This window comes from Rhinopithecus bieti, unplaced genomic scaffold (assembly GCF_001698545.2).
Source record: "Rhinopithecus bieti isolate Rb0 unplaced genomic scaffold, ASM169854v2 scaffold_18644, whole genome shotgun sequence".
Classification (NCBI taxonomy): Eukaryota; Metazoa; Chordata; class Mammalia; order Primates; family Cercopithecidae; genus Rhinopithecus; species Rhinopithecus bieti.
This window is the reverse complement of record NW_016809656.1, coordinates 1,531,461-1,550,067: the sequence shown is the minus strand read 5'-3', so window position 1 is coordinate 1,550,067 and position 18,607 is coordinate 1,531,461. Positions and strand designations below refer to the sequence as shown.

The 18,607-nt window shown below is 35.3% G+C and overlaps 1 long non-coding RNA gene and 1 pseudogene across 1 annotated transcript in view; one reads left to right on the top strand and one right to left on the bottom strand.

Annotated features, from left to right (window-relative positions):
* LOC108540760 (uncharacterized) overlaps nucleotides 1-18,607 on the bottom strand; it is a 64,270-nt gene that overhangs the window by 3,281 nt on the left and 42,382 nt on the right. Inside the window, exon 4 of the long non-coding RNA XR_001888755.1 lies at nucleotides 6,965-7,159. This is a non-coding gene — a long non-coding RNA (uncharacterized LOC108540760). The remainder of the gene's footprint in view (nucleotides 1-6,964; nucleotides 7,160-18,607) is intronic.
* LOC108540759 (60S ribosomal protein L18a pseudogene) lies at nucleotides 13,959-14,476 on the top strand (annotated as a pseudogene).

The window sequence follows — 18,607 nt, the reverse complement described above, 5'->3', positions numbered from 1 at the left end:
CATGTACATTTATAATATGTAAAATTAAAAGAAAGGAAAGAATATTAAATGGAAAATAAAATTTCTACACTATGGCTTACTTATTACTTTAAAATAAAATTAGTATATGAAATTTATATATTCCTCAATTGTATTAAATTTTAGAGTGACCTCTAGAGTATCCAGTAGATAATGCAGTTAGCCCTAAAGAAGCAGTGAAATAAACTTCTGGAATGTTTTTAAATTTAAAAAGTAAATCAATATATTACTGCGTAAAACAAATTCTACAGTATTTCTTCAGAATGTATGAAGTATTTGGAAAATAATGTAAACTGTCAACTTTTCCAGTGTAACATAAAAGACAGTATTATGTGGTAGGATGTAAGATGCAGATTCTAGACAGTTTACCTGGCTAGGTTGTAATCTAAGCACCAGCACTTTCCTGATATGCAAATTAAGTATTTAATTATCTGTGCCTCAGCTTTCTTATCAGAAAATGAGGATACTAGAACTGACTTTATGCATGTTACAATAGTTATCTTAGTTGATGTTTGTTTAAGGCTTAGAACAATTACAAGCATATTATAATTGCTATATATCTTTGCATATATGAAATTTAAGATTAATATACTTTTATGGTGTTGATATTACTTATGATGCCTAAATGTACAATCATACATAAGGTGACTTAAATGACTCCAAAAACTGGCAAGCTTTCAAGAAAATGATATTCAGTACTACGTCTGGTGATGTCAAAACGATATTTGTAAATATATTACAAGTATATTCAATATTCTATTGGCTTGCTTTTTAAATTCCAAAACATTCCAGTTTATTTTACTGATTCTTTGGGGCAAACTGCACTAAAATTATTGCATTGAAAGGTGCTGCAGAATTGTAGCTAATATCTAAATTACAGTTTAGGTTACAACATATGTGAACTAAACACGCTTTCTTAGATCAACAAAAACATTAAATTCAAGTGTAATTCAATTACCTATATATGTGATACAAAGAATCATAATGCCAAAGAGGCCTATGGTAATCTTAGCCAAGTCATAATAATCATATGACTGACACATTGCAAGTAATGATATTAAAATATAAACCAGTCAAATCTTGACATAGCTAATTATTTTTTGCCTAATTATCTCATTTCTAAATAATTTAAGATTTATCATATCAAGTATTGACTCAGTCAGTATAACACTCATATACTCATTTCAACAGCAGAAAACATCACTGAAGATAATTAATTTCAGGGTTTTGAGTACCTCTCTTCAATTCCCTGTCAAATTTAACAGTGCTGAAAGAAATAATATTTTGTCAACTCCATACCAAAAGCTAAAAGTGAGCAGGATTGAGATGGCCAGGAAAGGAGCAAGAACAGATGAAATCAAATTAAATCTGGTTCTTTGTCTTAAATCTGCCATGTCTGAATTCAGGGTAAATCAGAGCTCTTTATATCCAAGACTGTAGCAATAGCTTTCCAGCACTGGCTGAAGAGAAACTAATCCATTTTAAAAATTAAGATAAATGGAATGTTCTAGAGCTGATTACCAAAGCTACATAAAACCGTATACCACCTAATTGCTTTTGTTTTATTTCTTTTCAATTTTATCACTATTCTCTAAATCTACAATATAAAAGAAGGGATCCATTTTAGAATGAACAATTTGTATTACTGAGTGGTATTACTAAGACTAATTGAAAATATATAATTTTTAAATTATTAGTAGAGAAATCAGAGGGGAATTGAATGGAATTTCCTCCACTACTAAAATCCTAATAAATAAACTTCTACTGGGCATTTTGAACTCCAGCCATTCTCAATAATTTTTGAAACTTAATATACACACAATGTCAGGCATTTATTATTTTACTTAAATTGTTATGGAATATCTTCTATTCAATATTCAAAGTAAAGCTTAATATAGATTATGTCTCTTGTCTAAAGTCATCACTTACCTAATTCTCAAAAGGAAGCATTCTCTAAGTTATACTGCCTCTTCAATTTTTCAACTTTTAAACAAATGTTTTTGTCTCATGTAAGAGCTTTCCCATCATAGAGATCAGAACTTAGTCTTCATTCTTTGAAGTTATAGAAGAAAATCTAAATCTCCTAAATATATTCTAAACTTTTCCTCAAATACTTCAGTGTTTTTTTATGTAGGTTTTATATTTGTTGCAGTTGAGATAAAATTTTAATTTTTCTCTTAATGGGTTATCAATTGTCCTGATTTTACTTATCAAATACATCATATCTCTCAATCTGGAAGCCACTCATTATATATTAAATGTTCATCTATTAGTGTTTATTTCTTGATTTTTCATAAGCTGCACTGCTTGATTTTTATATTAGTTCTGATATTATATTATTTTCATTACAATCATTTAAAAACATTTTGATAGCTGGGAAGACCAAACCCTACCTCTTCAACTTCCTACCCTTGCATTTTCTTTCCTCTAAAATATATCTGGCCCTGACTTGCAGAATTACAGTCCTATCTATGAACGTAAGATATATTCAAGTCTTCCTTCAATTAAAAAAAAAAAGCTATTGGAAATTTGATTGGGAGAGTAAGAAATTTCTTGAAGATAACTGGTATCTTTAAAATATAAAGTTTTATATCTACAAATGTAGATTACAATTCTATTCTCCTATGACAGCTTTTACTCCTTTAGTAGCGTTTTATAAATTTTTCCAATAAAACCTCATACATTTCTTATTAGGCACATGAGTAGGCACTTTATAATTTTTTTCACAATTGTTTTGGGATCTCTAGTATATTTTCTAATTGAATATTCTTTTTGTATAGAGATATTATTGATTTTCTTATTTTGCCCTTGTTTCTGGCCACTCTGCTGACCTATTTTGTCACATTGTTAGTTCATATTATTGAGTTTTCTGTGAAGAGAAGCACATTGTATGAACAAAATGAGAATGTTAACTCTCTCCAATATTTACACTTCACATTTCTTTTTCTAAATACATCGATTAGGAGCTCCTGTATCATCCTCAATATTGTTAAAAATTGTGACTTTTTTCTTATCTCTTACTTTAACTGGAATGATTCTAATATTTGACTATTAAATATACTATTTGATGTAAATTTTTCTAAATACCTTTTCTCAAAATTGAGGTGCTTCGTTCACATTTCTTGTTTCTTAGAGCACTTGCTATCAATGCATGTTTAGGTTTGTTAATACTTTGGATGCAGCTTATCACATATTTATTATTTTAATAAATGTAGTAGATTATATATATAAGACTTTCTAATGTTGATTAATCTTGCATTTCCAGATCAAATCATACTTCTGGATACAGTCTTCTTTTAGAGAATACCTCAGGTGAATTTGAGGACATTTTATTTGGGAATATTGAATCTATGCACATAATTTGACCAATAATTTATCTTTTGTTATCTTTGTAGTGTTTTGATTTGAGTTATTCTAGCTTGTACTTATCCCCGCCTATATCCTAATTTATACCCAAAGAAATATAAATTATTCTATTATAAAGACATATGCATGTGTATCTTCATTGCAGCACTATTCACAATAGCAAGGCATGGAATCAACCTAAATGACCATCAGTGATAGGCTGGATAAGGAAAATGGGGTACATATACACTATGGAATACTATGTAGCCATAAAAAAGAATAAAATCATGTTCCTCCCAGGGACATGGATAGAGCTGGAGGCCATTATCCTTAACAAACTAATGCAGAAACAGAAAAACAAATACAGCAAGTTCTCACTTGTAAGTGAGAACAATATGATGAGAACTGGTGGACACATAGAGGGGATCAACATACAATGGGGCCTATTGAAGGGTGGAGGATAGGAGGAGGGAGAAGATCAGGAAAAATAAATAATGGGTACTAAATTTAATATCTGGATGATAAAATCATCTGTACAACACAGCCCCATGACACAAGTTTACCTATGAAACAAACCTTCACCTGTACCACTGAACTTAAAAGTTAAAAGTAAAAATAAAAAACAACAGCAGCAAGAGTAGCTTTTAAAAAAGAAAACAGTCGATTAATTTTCAATGTTTCCATGTTTTGAAATAGTTTTACATAGTGAAATACCTTTCTTTAAAAGTAATCTGAACATTTACGTTTATAAGTCTTATTTTAGACTATGTCTTATTATATTTTTTTCTGAATTATTAATTTATAACTATTGATCACTTCTAAAAGTCTGGATTGTATATTTTCTCATAAAAGTATTTTTCTTTTGTCTTATTTAATTCAAAATTTGTACAAAGGAGAAACCTTCTAAAGTTCTGGATACTTGTTTTTTTGTTTTAATATTTTCATTGAAGGGTATTTTTTCTCTGCTTCTCTTTCTCAAAAATATTTATCAAGAATTTGTCTGTGTTATATTTTCTCAGATCTTTTTTAAGCATTTCCCACCAGGGCAGTATATTTGTTACAACTGATGAGCCTACATTGACACATCATAATCACCCAAAGTTAATAGTTTACATTAGGGTTAATTCTTAATGTTGTATATTTTATGAGTTTGAAACAAGGTATGATGACATGTACCCAAAATTATAGTTATCATATGGAGCAGTTTCACTGTCCTAAAAATCTTCTGCACTCTGTCTATTACCCCTCACTCCCCATTAAGCTAAGCTTTTTACTGTCAACCACTAAGCTTTTTACTGTCTCCATAGTTTTGGCTTTTCCAGAATGTCATATACCTGGCATTACACAGTATGGAGCCTTCTCAGATTGGCTTCTTTCATCTAGTAATAGACATTTAAGTTTCCCTTGTGTCTTTTCATGGCTTGAGAGCTCATATATTTTAACATTTAATAGTATTTCCTTGTCATTGGATGACAATGATGTGCCACAGTGTATCCATTCACCTACTGAAGGACATGTTAGTTGCCTCCAAGTTTTGATGATTTTCAGTAAAGCTGTTACAAACTTCCACATTTTTGTATGGACATACATTTTTAACTAATTTGGGTAAATAGCCAGGGGCAAAATTTCTAGATCATATGCTAGGAGTATGTTTAATTTCATAAGAAATTACCAAATTGTCCTGTAAAGTGGCTGTACCATTTTGTATTTCCATTAGCAATGAGTAAGAGTTCCTGTTGCTGCACATTCTTGTCAGTAGTTGGAGTTTTTGGTGCTCTGGATTTCGGACACTCTACACAAGCCTTTTCAAATACATCTTTTTAAGGCTTTATTGATTATTTGTTTATATTTATATTTTCTTAACTATTTGAAAATATAATTATAATTCCTTTCAATTGACACTAATTAAAAATAGTTCACATTGCTAAAATTTATGGAAATTCACAATAAAGTTAATAAATAAGCAGATCTTTTTAAAAAATAAAATGCAGTGCTATTTCTCCAATAGCTGGTAAGTAACCATGGCAGGTTTCCAGACACCTATTAGATTTTCCAAGAAAATAAGTTACCATAGCAACTCTAAAAGCATATTATATGGTTTTAGACCATTACTACTCACTGATATTTCTTCAAATATGAATACATGTGTGAATATATCAACTCATAAACACATTGATTCATAAATTAGTTTACAGCATTTGCAACACTGCTGCATTTTAAAATAAATATCATACAACGATTCAAATACTTTTTTTATTTTTTAATGGAACACTTCACGAATTTGCATGTCATCCTTGCACAGGGGCCACGCTAATCTTCTCTGTATCATTCCGATTTTAGTATATATGCTTCCAAAGTGAGCACTGATCCAAAATACTTTTGATCATTTCAAATGCAGGAACAGGTATCTAGAAAGTTAGCTGTGCAATGGATCTCCAAGTCCTAACATTATACAAAAACTCCACTGATCATACTATTTCCATGTCAGATATTGAAAGAAGCTCTGGAAGGCCAAGAAAGTGATTAAATGGGAATCCTTAATAAGTATTTGAGAACACTGGACCCAATTCCCACCTCTCATCCTTTAATGGAAAAGAAGAGTGCAACAAGTGTAAATGCAGGCAAAGAAGCAAACCCAATAGCTTAATTCTAAGCATCCTTTTCCTTAATAAAGAGGAGTTGAAAAGTGGGTGGCTTAGAATACTCAGGTCTAGACTTAATGATTTCAAAATTATCCTGGAAAGCTCTTGGCGGAACGAAGGGCCTACAGAAGGTTTAAAACTGCATGTTGTACTATTGAGACTGTCTCTCAGCCATTTTTCTTGTTGGCAACAGCCCCCAACCAGTCCACTCTCACATTGTCGTTGGGGTTGTTAGCCTGAAAATTCCATCATGTCACTCCCACGTTTCAAAATCGTTTATACTTGCCCACTGTCTACATCATGATGTCTATACTGCTCTTACCATGGTGAGGAGTCCAGCTTCTGGTGAAAAAACTTCGGGTAATTTCCAGGCCCAGTCTGGTGATTATAAACCATTCACCTAGGAGGCTTAGGAGAAAGCTGCCTTCCCCACAGCAGATGTGGTGAACAGTTAGAGCACTGCAGTCTCTGAAGGGAGCAGCAGGCAATGATTCTGGCCCCATCTGGCCAGTCATGCCCTTTGTATCTTTGCATGTCTGGCCCCAGCAGGATACCTCCATTCCTAGGTCATTTCATCTGAGGGCCCCCAAGCTGAGGTCTCTCTCAGGTACCGCCGCCAAAGCCTCCTTAAAGCAGTGGCAGGCTGGGTAGGGGAGGTTGTGGAGACTCTGACTCAATGCCCAGAACATTTCCATGTTTAGGCCTTCTCCCTCATCCTCTCCATTACTTTAAGGTCCGTAAAACTGCTAGAGATTTTGTTGGGGACTCCCTCAATAGTAAGATGACTCTCACATCTGTTCTGACCTGTGCTACATTTTATAGGGCAAAATGCAACAGAAGGTTCATGTTTTCTCTGATTTTATCCTTTTGCTTATACCATCATAAAAGAGTAAAGCCTAACTTCTTGTACATTTTTGGCTTCTTGCTTTAATTGGCTACTCAGACACGTCATAGCTCACCTTTCTCACTCCCAGTTTATCTGAACTCCTGTCATATGACACTCAGGCCCTGTTGGAGTTTGCAGAAATGTATCTTCAGGACCTCTTCTCACCATAGCTTTCTGAGCAACCTTGTACTTGTGTCAGTCTCGACACTCCTCCTTTTATTTACTCAGTGATTTCAAGCAATTCTTTTCCTAGAACGCTCCCTTCCTCCTTGACAATGAATAATAGAAAAAGCAATCACTAAAGAACAACATAGACATGACTTTCTCTCAAAGATCTTCTCATCTTACTTATGCAGGGGCATCCCCATGTTCCCCAAATCTTTTAAGTGCTTTACCACAGTTTTGTACATACAAAATTACATTGCAAATTATATGTCTACATTTTTTTTCTTTTTGACACTAATCGAGCATGTGGAAATCCAGAACTGTGTGTCATTTTTATCCACATCCCTGGTCCCTAACCTAGGGCTTAGCTCACAAAAGATGCTTAATAAAAAGCCTAGATCCCTAAAGAAGATTCTTAGATTTCAGCATAAAAGTGAATTAAATGTTTTGTTTAATAATATGTTAAATAAAAGCATTATATAAAGGAGGAACACTTGATTTTGATCATTTAAAACATTTGTGTGAAATGTATCTGAAATTGAATTTAGTTTTGCTCAAAATTGTTATGTAAAATTATAATTTTAACATTCTTATGAATGTATATAATTAAATAGCTACACAATTAAAAATTCTTCCTCGATACCCTAAAGAATGTCTATAACATATGACATCCAATGGTAAACGAGTAAATGTTTGAGTTTTACACATTGTTACGAATATTGCTAAAATAAAGCATGCTATTCGTAAGACTTGATCATTGCCTAAAACAATAATGCTTTTATTATTATGTGCATAGAATAATTAACATTGTCACTTTTTTCTTAAAAATAAATTTTAGTTTTATGTAAAGCCAAGAATTATGTAAATAGAAATGTAATCAGCTCTACTTTACATTGTATTTTTAAATAGGAGAAATACAGACATTTATGCTTTATTTATTCTGCTGTTTGTTTTTTGTTTCCCCGCCCCCCCTTCTTTTGTGCTCAATATACACACAGTCACTTTCTGGAAAGTCACATGTGGTCATAGAAAGTGATATTTTATGTAAAATGCTTGTTATTGCAATGGCTTTTAAGGCAGCCTGATAACAAATTTCCTGTCACAATCTGAAATATATTCTCTTTTACATTTGCCACTGCCTGTGACTTCAACATTTATTCTTCACTTAGCTAATTATTACTCATCATTCAGTGTGAAGCAAGAATGTTGTTTAAAAAACAAAAACAAAACACTGTTCCGAAAAGTTTCAAGTTTAGGCATTTAAATCAATGTCTGAAAATATTTGCTACAACCATAATAATCAGGATACAAAAAAGAAGGACCTCAGCACCCAAGTCACCCCAAGGCCTCACCAAACATTAACCACCTCCCAGGTCCCAGACCCCGAACTAAGTGTTAAGGATCCAGTGGTGAACAGAAGCAACATGGGTTCCGCAGGTTGAGAGAAAAGACTCAGCTGGTGGGATGGGAGATAAAAGGGGAAAGAAATAAGATGGAGGGAAGGAAATGTTCAAAGCTGTGTAGCTGTGAGAAAGTATGGTATATATGGAAAACAAAGTTCTGGGTTTTGTGTGTGTGTTTCAGTTTGTTTCATGTTGGCTTCTTTTCTGGCAGTGGGGGACTCAGAATAGGGTGGAAACACTAGGTGCTGGGTAAAAAAAAATTACTAGAGTATCATTCACTAGACTGTCCTTAAAGAGGTTTCTATAGACTGAAGGGAATAACTTTTATTACAGGTAGAGTCTAAGATTTTGATTCCCTGTGCAAATTCAGTAAGCAAGGTTAAAGAGGGAAGGGTTCAGCAGGCAATATTGGACATTAGGGTGTTAGAGAAGCACATTTCATAGTTCCTGTGTGTTCCCCTGGTCCATACCAACTTCAGCAGCAGTATGATATTCAACAATTACAAGAAAGTGTTAAAAAATACTTTAATAAAATTAAACAATTAGTCTGATTTTTTGCCTGAATGGGTAAAACTGGCATTTTCAAATTGATTTGAAATATTTTGTCTTAGAGTATGTCAGCTCAGTTCAGTGTTTTGTCCATCCAATGATTCATGGTTCATTCTTTTTTTTTTTTTTTTTTTTTTTGAGACAAAGTCTTACTCTTGTCCCTCAGGCTGGAATGCAATGGTGTGATCTCAGCTCACTGCAACCTCTGCCTCCTGGGTTCAAGCGATTCTCCTGCCTCAGCTTCTGGAGTAGCTGGGATTACAGGAGCCTGCCACCACACCCGGCTAATTTTTGTATTTTTAGTAGAGACGGTGTTTCACCATGTTGGCCAGGCTGGTCTCAAACTCCTGACCTCAGGTGATCCACACGCCTCAGCCTCCCAAAGTGCTGAGATTACAGGAGTGAGCCACCGTTCCCAGCCAATGCTTCATTCTTTAGATCACTCAATAAATAAATATTTATTGAGTTATTTCTATATGTCTATTTTTGTCTTCCATGTCTAGTCTCCAGCCACCATAAGAAAAAAACATATTATGCATAAGAAATGAGAAATAAAAATAAAATTCTAAGCTGCCAACCAAAATAATGGACCCCTGTTAGCCAAGGAGACCCAGACAAACCTTGGAAACTGAGTTCCTGGCCATGACCAGATGGGACTCTGGACATGTCTCTTTATACCTCCTCCCCTGCTAACCACCATTAAACTTAATTTTTTTCCTAAAGGGTTAGACAGAAACTAACCCTTTGGAAAGACTTCCTCCACCACTGATTTGAACCCTCTTTGTGACTGCTCCTTCCTTTTATGATTGTGATAAAACAACCAACCAGCATTCCTTCCTGTTAACAGACCACCAAGCATGGAGGGGTTCTGGCCAATGTATGGAAGATGTGCAGTGAGGCTTTTCATGTCCTCAGCTTCAAGATGTCAAGGGGCAGAAAACTCCACTCTTGAATCATGCTAACACTGCCATTTTTTGAACAAGGAGCCTTGGGAAAGCATGAAGATCATCTGCAAATGCATATGTTTCACCTCTCATAAATATTTGTAACTCTTCTTATAAAATATAAATTTATTTAAGCTTATTAAATATATATATGTATGTGTGTATGTGTATATATTCACCTTCTGTGTTCAGCATAAATTCCTATATTATTCTTCCCACCCTAGAAGTGCCTGTTTATGGCTTCTGGCCTGATGGCCACCCTGCAGGCTGCAACCCTTTTTGGGAAATAAAGCTCTCCTTTCCCAATTTATGGACCTCATTATTCTTCAGTTGACAGGAAGTAAGATACGTAAGAAGTATATACTGTACCAGACATTGATGTTTTCTAAGAATAAAAAGTGAAACAGGAAGAGCGATGGAAACTCTATTCAGGTAGAGATGGCCAGAGAAGGCATCGCTGAAGTGATATTTTAAAACTTGAAGGAAAAGAGGGAATTGAGATATGTGGATATTGGGAAAAAGCACATCCCAGGCAGCTGAAAGGGCAAAGAGCAAATGTCCTACAGTGTGATCATGTTTGGCATGTATGAAAGAACAGTAAGGAGGTCAACCAGGAGGAGGACAGCAGAAGAGGAACAGGGTAGAGAGGAGGGGGCCAATTTTACCCTAAGTGACATGCAAACTCACTGTGGAGTTTTGAGCAGGAATGACAACATCTTCCTTGACAGGATTAGTTTAGAAATGGTTTGCATTTCGTCTAAAAAGGAACTGGGAGGAAATAGGAAGAAGAAGTAGGAGGCTGTTACAATATGAATACAGGCAAAAAATTGATAGTAGTTTAGACTAAAATTAAAGATGTGAAAATAATAAGAAAGGATTACAGTTTTTTATTATAGGTAGCCAACACGAATAATGAAGTCCAAAAATCCACTTGTGCCAACACTAACACAATTCAAGAAACAACCACGAGTTCCATGTCACGTTTCATGAATACATACTCTACAATATTTACCCCCTCATTCAGAAATTATATAGGAGTTAGGCTGCAGTGGGTGAAATGATAAAAGTTCTTCTCCTTTGTTTCATGAACAAATAAAAATGGAAAGTTGACTTATGAAAAGATTTGAGTTCCAAAGTTATAAGCAAGGAATTTACCCCAGGATCATAGAAATATCTTTGTCTGGCCGGGCGTGGTGGCTCACGCCTGTAATCCCAGCACTTTGGGAGGCCAAGAAGGTGGATCACGAGGTGAGGAGATGGAGACCATCCTGGCTAACACGGTGAAACTCCGTCTCTACTAACAATATAAAAAATTAGCCAGGCATGGTGGCGGACGCCTGCAGTCCCAGCTACTCGGGAGGCTGAGGCAGAAGAATGGTGTGAACCCAGGAGGCGGAGCTTGCAGTGAGCCGAGATTGCGCCACTGCACTCCAGCCTGGGAGACAGAGCGAGACTCCGTCTCAAAAAAAAAAAAAAAAGAAAGAAAGAAAAAGAAAAAAAATATCTTTGTCTTAGGTCACAGGCTGTGCAGTGCAGGGACTCTAGGCTCCATCACTCATTAGCTGTTATGACTTTAGGAAAGTTACATAACATGTTCTTTAAGATATGGCGTAACTATGACCCACAGCATAGTTTATTTTAAAGTTACTATTATAGCAATGTCCAGCTTATGGAAACAGTTTTTAATATTTAAATGTTAGAAATTTATCTTTCCTGGCCGGGCGCGGTGGCTCAAGCCTGTAATCCCAGCACTTTGGGAGGCCGAGAAGGGCGGATCACGAGGTCAGGAGATCGAGACCATCCTGGCTAACACTGTGAAACCCCGTCTCAACTAAAAAATACAAAAAAACTAGCCGGGCGAGGTGGCCGGCGCCTGTAGTCCCAGCTACTCGGGAGGCTGAGGCAGGAGAATGGCGTAAACCCGGGAGGCGGAGCTTGCAGTGAGCTGAGATCAGGCCACTGTACTCCAGCCCGGGCGACAGAGCCAGACTCCGTCTCAAGAAAAAAAAAAAAAAAGAAATTTATCTTTCCTGAAGCTGAAGAGGAAAGGACTCTCTCCATTGTTTAATGCAGTATTTTCTTCCAGAATTCAGCCTATATTAGACCTCAGGATGACAGTGTTATCATTAATGCAGAAGTTGATGTAGCAAAGGAGGAATATAGGATTAGAAGTCAAATATTGCTTGAACTCAAAGATCTCATTAGACCAAACTATAACACAGAATTCATAAAATTTCCAAAGTATATGAAAATGAGAGTAATAAATAAATGCATTTTAGACTAGTATGTGACACATAATAGATACTCCATAAGTACTTGTACAGTGAATTATATAGTTTTCAATTTATGTATTTTATTTTTTACATACCTACCATAGACCATTAGACATTGACTTAAACTCATTCTGCTCTCTTAGATTCTCAAATGATCTACTATAGCCTTTCTTCTCTTAAAAGTTGTAACTATGGAAAATGATTTTATCAAGTTTAAAAAAACTGCTAATTTAATACAGTCTCACCAAGTATGACTGACATTATACTTCTCTTGGGTTTCAAAATGAAATATTTTTAATGTGTTTATTGATTTTGAATGAAAAATTAGGTTTTAATATTAGAGAAGTTGAAAATAAAATCTGTTATTAGCTGTCAAACACATTTGGTTCATGCTGACTTACTGTTGACTGTGTATTGACAATTGTTTAGGACTAAAGTGGGAAAATATCTGTTTAAATTCTGTGTAGTTTGTATTTTTATCTTAACTGTCATGCATTTTTTTCCATTTCTTAGCAATAAAGCAATAAAGCAACATGTTGGTTCATTGTTTAGAAGACAGAATGTAAACTGGAAAACTATTTGGTACTTGCATGTGTGTACACACACACACATTTAAAATAAAATTATTTGATACTTGTACATGTGTATATAAAACATCCTGTTTTCATATTATCCTAATCCCTTCAGTTTGCTAGATTAAGCAATATGTATTAGCTATATGCTAAGTAGCTCCTTTTTAAGGGGGGGAAATGTTTTAATTAATCTTTTAATTATTAAGTAAAATGAATATATTTTAATATGTTAAATAATTATTTAAAATATTTAAAATAATGTAGTATTTTTAATTATTTTTCTGAATCCCTAGCCTGTCTACTTTCTACTTTTTTGAGAAAAACTTGCTCAGTTATATGTTAGTTGTATGAATGAATAGTAAGCACCTCGTGGGGAGCTAAATTTTTTTTTAAATTTCATAATAATGTCACTTAGGTAATTAGTGGTAAACTTAAATGAGATTATATAAATAAGATGCCTTATAAACTGCAAAATCTATATGTTCATTTATTTTGAATACGAATTTCTTATCCAGTAGTCATTTGGTTTTCAAATGAAAACTAACTAGAATAGAAAAATTACTTTTTCACTTTACTAGTAGAACTGTGTATTACATGTTTATGTTAGCTGTCTAAATATGGCTGGCCGGGCACGGTGGCTCACGCCTATAATCCCAGCACTTCGGGAGGCGGAGGCAGGCAGATCACTTGAGATCAGGAGTTGGAGACAAGCCTGGTCAACATGGTGAAACCTCGTCTCTACTGAAAACACAAAAATTAGCTGGGTATGGTGGCGCATGCCTATAGTCCCAGCTACCCGGTAGGCCGAGGCACAAGAATCTCCTGAGCCTGGGAGGCGGAGGTTGCAAAGAACCGAGATTGCGCCACTGCACTCCAGCCTGGGCGGCAGTGCGAGACTCTGTCTCAAAATAATAATAATAATAATAAAATTAAATAAATAAAATATGGCTAAGACACTGATTAGAATAAATTTATAACTAGAAAATTGTAAGAAAATCAGATCTTATTGTTCTCTTGCATTTTTTTTTAGAAATTACTCAGTTTTGATTTTTTTTTTTTTATTCAAAAGAGGACACTCTTGACATTTAACAGAATAGATTTAACATCTATGTAAAATACATTTTCCCTTTTGCGGGCGGTGGCGAGGGCGGAGAGAACACCATGAAGGCCTCAGGCACACTACGAGAGTACGAGGTGGTGGGTCGCTGCCTGCCTGCCCCCAAATGCCACACACCGACCCTCTACCGCATGCGAATCTTTGCGCTTAATCATGTGATTGCCAAGTCCCCCTTCTGGTACTTGGTATCTCAGTTAAAGAAGATGAAGAAGTCTTCAGGGGAGATTGTCTACTGTGGGCAGGTGTTTGAGAAGTCCTTCCTGAGGGTGAAGAACTTCGGCATCTGGCTGCGCTATGACTCCCGGAGCGGCACCCACAACATGGACCGGGAATACCGGGACCTGACCACCGCGGGTGCTGTCACCCAGTGCTACCGAGACATGGCGCCCAGGCCCACTCTATCCAAATCATGAAGGTGGAAGAGATCGCAGCCAGCAAGTACCACTGGCCGGCCGTCAAGCAGTTCCAAGACTCCAAGATCAAGTTCCTGCGGCCCCACCGGGTCCTGCGCCGTCAGCACAAGCCACCCTTCACCGCCAAGAGGCCCAACATCTTCTTCTAGGTGCAGGGCCCTCGCCCGGGTTTGCCCCAAATAGACTCATGAAAATATATATATGTATTTTATATATACATTTTATATATATTTTATATATATACACACACACACATTCCCCCCCAAGTTCTTAATCTGACTTTAAATAATTTATTCTAGTGATTGTACTTCAGTATTATAGGTATCACAGTTAAAGATAAAAAGTTGGCAGAAGTTTAGAGAAAAAAATCTAATTTATACATAATGCACTTGTTTTACGTATCTATTATCATTTAAGATAAATTTTTATTTTAAATTGATTTATTCTACCTTAGTCATTATTTGTCAAAAATATTACAGGATATTTCGATTTCCACAAATAGGTTGAAATTTGCATACTTATATTTATAATCGGATATTCCAGCTCTATTTATATTTTCATGTATTTTCACTTGCACTGAGAGCATAAAAGTATATCTAAGTTAACAAATTACATCATTCACACCACAAATATATGCAAAACTCTAGTTCATTAGAGGGATTTTATTTTAACCTCTAATCAAATTATTATTTCTCATTTCACTTTAGCCCTGTATACAAATAAACAGAAAGAAGGAACCAGCTTCTTGCTTAATAGTGTGAGGAGTTCTGTTGGTTGATCTGCTCCCTAATGAAAGTGAAGAAACTTACAACAACAACAACATTACAACTACTTAAAGCAACTGGAAATGGTCTTGGGGCAGTCAGCAAATGAAACAATATCTATTTAATAATGTCCATGAAAATTTTAAAGAAAGGCAGGAGTTTGTGGTATTTGAACCAAGAGCATTCACTCTCGCACCTCTCCCAACTCCATAAGCCAGACCCCACTTTAGACTGTTGCAACCAAGAACACAGGTTTCCTCTATTCCCAGTGCCCAGATAGAGGGCTTTCTTACTGGGAGGAGCTGGATGCCAGGATTCCTTATCCTGCCCCCAGCTATCTGTTGCTGAGACTAAGTCCTAGGCAAGTGGGATTGTGAAGTGGAACACTTGTGTAGAACAGAGGGTCTCATTTATTTGTGTGTGGTATGGTGAAAATCCTGGGGCCGTATCACCTGTGTTGGGCTCATGGCTTGCTTGTTTCATGCCAGAGAGGCAAGACAAGGGAAACTGGGCTCTTGTTCCTTCCACTCCCATTGCTAAGCTCCTAGAGCAGCTGTGTCACTCAGAGAGAAGCTTGTCATTGTTCCCCAGTTCCAGAGCTATAACTTAGAGATTTTTATCTGTAGGGAGAGACAGAACACAAAACAGACTGCTCTTAAGCTCCTTCCCAGGAAAATTAAAAAAAAAAAAAAAAAAAAAAGTGACTGTATTTGCAACAGAGAATGGAGAAGTTCAAGCCTAAAGGTACTCTCAAGAACAGTGGAGGCCAGGCATGGTGGCTCACACCTGTAATCCCACCACTTCAGAAGGCTAAGATTGGAGGATTCCTTGAACCCAACATTTCAAATCAATTTCCATAATTGCACCACTGCACACCAACCTGGGAAAAAGAGTGAGACCCTGTTTCTAAAACAAACAACAACAAAACAGAGGGTTGTGGAGTTGTGGTAAAAGGCAACTTTCAGGAGATTCAAAATACAGGCTAAACTGTAGATAGGCAAGTTGTAGGAGAGAGCCAGGTAATGACATCTGAGAGGAGTCCTCCTTGAGTCAGACCAAAAAATCAAACACTGACTTCAGAAACTATTTATTCAAAGGAACCAGAATTAAATTAATTAGTGTGCAGAGCAATTTATGCCCAAGAACATTGTCAAAAGCAATGTGGCAATCAGCCAGCAATTAGTGGATTTTAATGGCTTGGTATGTTCAGAGAAAAATTCAGTCCTGCCAATGCCACTGTCGTTCCTGTGTGCATCTTCCTGAGAAACAACGGCAGAAGCTCAACACCGGAGTGGGAGGTGGAGAAGTTAGGATGAATTTCACTAAAATAATCCATTCAGTCACTAAAGAAATAGATAAGCAAATCAATAACCCAGAGGAGGAGGGGGATACCAGTACCCAGAGTTGCTGTAATGTACTATCTAAAATGTCCAGCTCCCAACAAAAAATTCTAAGACATGTAAAGACCGGTACACCGAAAAAAAAAAAAAAATGCAGCCAACAAAACTGCCTGTGAAAAAGACCAGATGTCAACTTTATCAGGAAAAGACTATAAAGTAGCCATTATAAACATGTTCAGGAAACCATGATTAATGAAGAAAAGAAAGATATGAGAACAATGTGGCATCCAATAAAGACTACCAATCAAGAGTTAAGAATTATAGAAGACTACCAGAAGTTATAACAATGAAAATTAAAAATGTATTGGGGGGCTATTCAGTAAATTTGAATTTACAGAAGAAAAAAATAAGCAAATTTAGAGATACAGTAATAGAGATTTGGCAACCCAAGAAAGAAACAAGAGCCTCAGAGTAATGTGGGACACAATTAAGCACAACAACAAACTCATAATGGGACCACCAGAATGAGGAAAAGAGTAGCAAAAATAATCTTGAAAGAATAATGGCTGAGAAATCCCCAAATTTAGTGAAAAACCATTATGTTCACATATAGGAAGCTTGAAAACTTCAAACAGGGTAAACATAAGGAGATCCACAAACCAATATGCCACAGTAAAATGCTGAGAGTCAAAACAAAATCTTGAAACACTAGAGATAATTTATTCATAAAACCATTTTTGCTTTGGAAATGATCAAAAGAGCTTAGGAATCAAAAGTTCTAAATTCAAGTCTAGGTCTGTCATTTATTAATTAGATGAGCTTCAGCAATTTTTTGGCATCTCTGAATTCTAATTTCCTAACCTGAAAAATAAAGTTAATATTTCAAACAAACATGAAATTCTTCTTACACTCAATGTGGTAATATATGTAAAAGCCTTTAGAAAACAATGTGTCCTAAACAAATACAAAACACTTTTAAAATTTTTAAGTGAAAATGTTTTGGGAGCTCAAACTAAGAACCCAGATTTTTCCAGTTTATCCTTTGCTTTACTATAAAGCCAGCCTAATCCAGACAAGTGGCAGAAATAAAGGAGGCTGTTTTCTGTATCATAAACAATATTATTCTTTTTAAAAAGACACAATTTGTACAGCACTATAGGCAAAGAAAATAATGATATTTGAAGAAGCACTAGATCAATAAGCTCTAAATCAAGTATTTGTGGATGGACTCACTATTTTAATATAACCAATGCAATTACATATTATGCCGGGGCAACTAAAAAGTAGTGCTTATATTCATGTTGATCAATTTCTCTAGAAGAGAAATACATATCTATTTTATTCTATAAAACTAGTAAGAAAAAGAAATAGTATTTTCAATGAATATAATTTATATTGATATTTTAATACTAACTTGCTATTATCTATATAATAATGACCATTACTTATATATTACGTACATTATATATATATATGAAAATTTGCAATGAAACTGAAATCCCCAAGGAAGACATTGATTCATGGGAATCAAACTAGTTATATTTCTTAGAAATCAGTGAAAAACATGATTCTGTTTCAGCAAACAGCCAAATGCTTACAGAGAGAGTTTTAATTTTGATTGTTCCTGAGAACAGTGTTTGCATTACCAATGTTTGTGGATAAAAGTGACAGAGATTTAAACAAGGTGGGAGGAGATATATTTTTTCTCACTTGAAAAGAAAGTCAGAGGTAGGCTTTACTGAGCATTCATTCAGCTATTAAAATATCATCATCAGGAGTCCAGGTTTTCTCTGTCTTTGTTTCCAAAGTTTTCATTCAACGGTTGCAAGTAGACTTCAGATCCTACCATCATGACCAATGAAGACATTCAGAGGCAGCAGTAAACAGTGACCAGAAGTAAACAGGGCTTTTTCCCCAGAAATGTTATTTTATAAATAAGAGAGAAAATAACCATAAACTCTCAAGCAGACTTCTTAATTTATCTAGCCTGCTATGGCCAATCTTAGGTGCAACTCAGATGGAAATATATTTAATATATTATCTTTTATTAATATTTCAAGATTGGCAATTAAGAAGGTGTTGGGAACAGCTCACTCTTAGATCATCTAACCAATGATGTCTGTCACAAGTACTATGAAAGAAGAAAATACTGCATAATTTCAAAGCTTATATAACT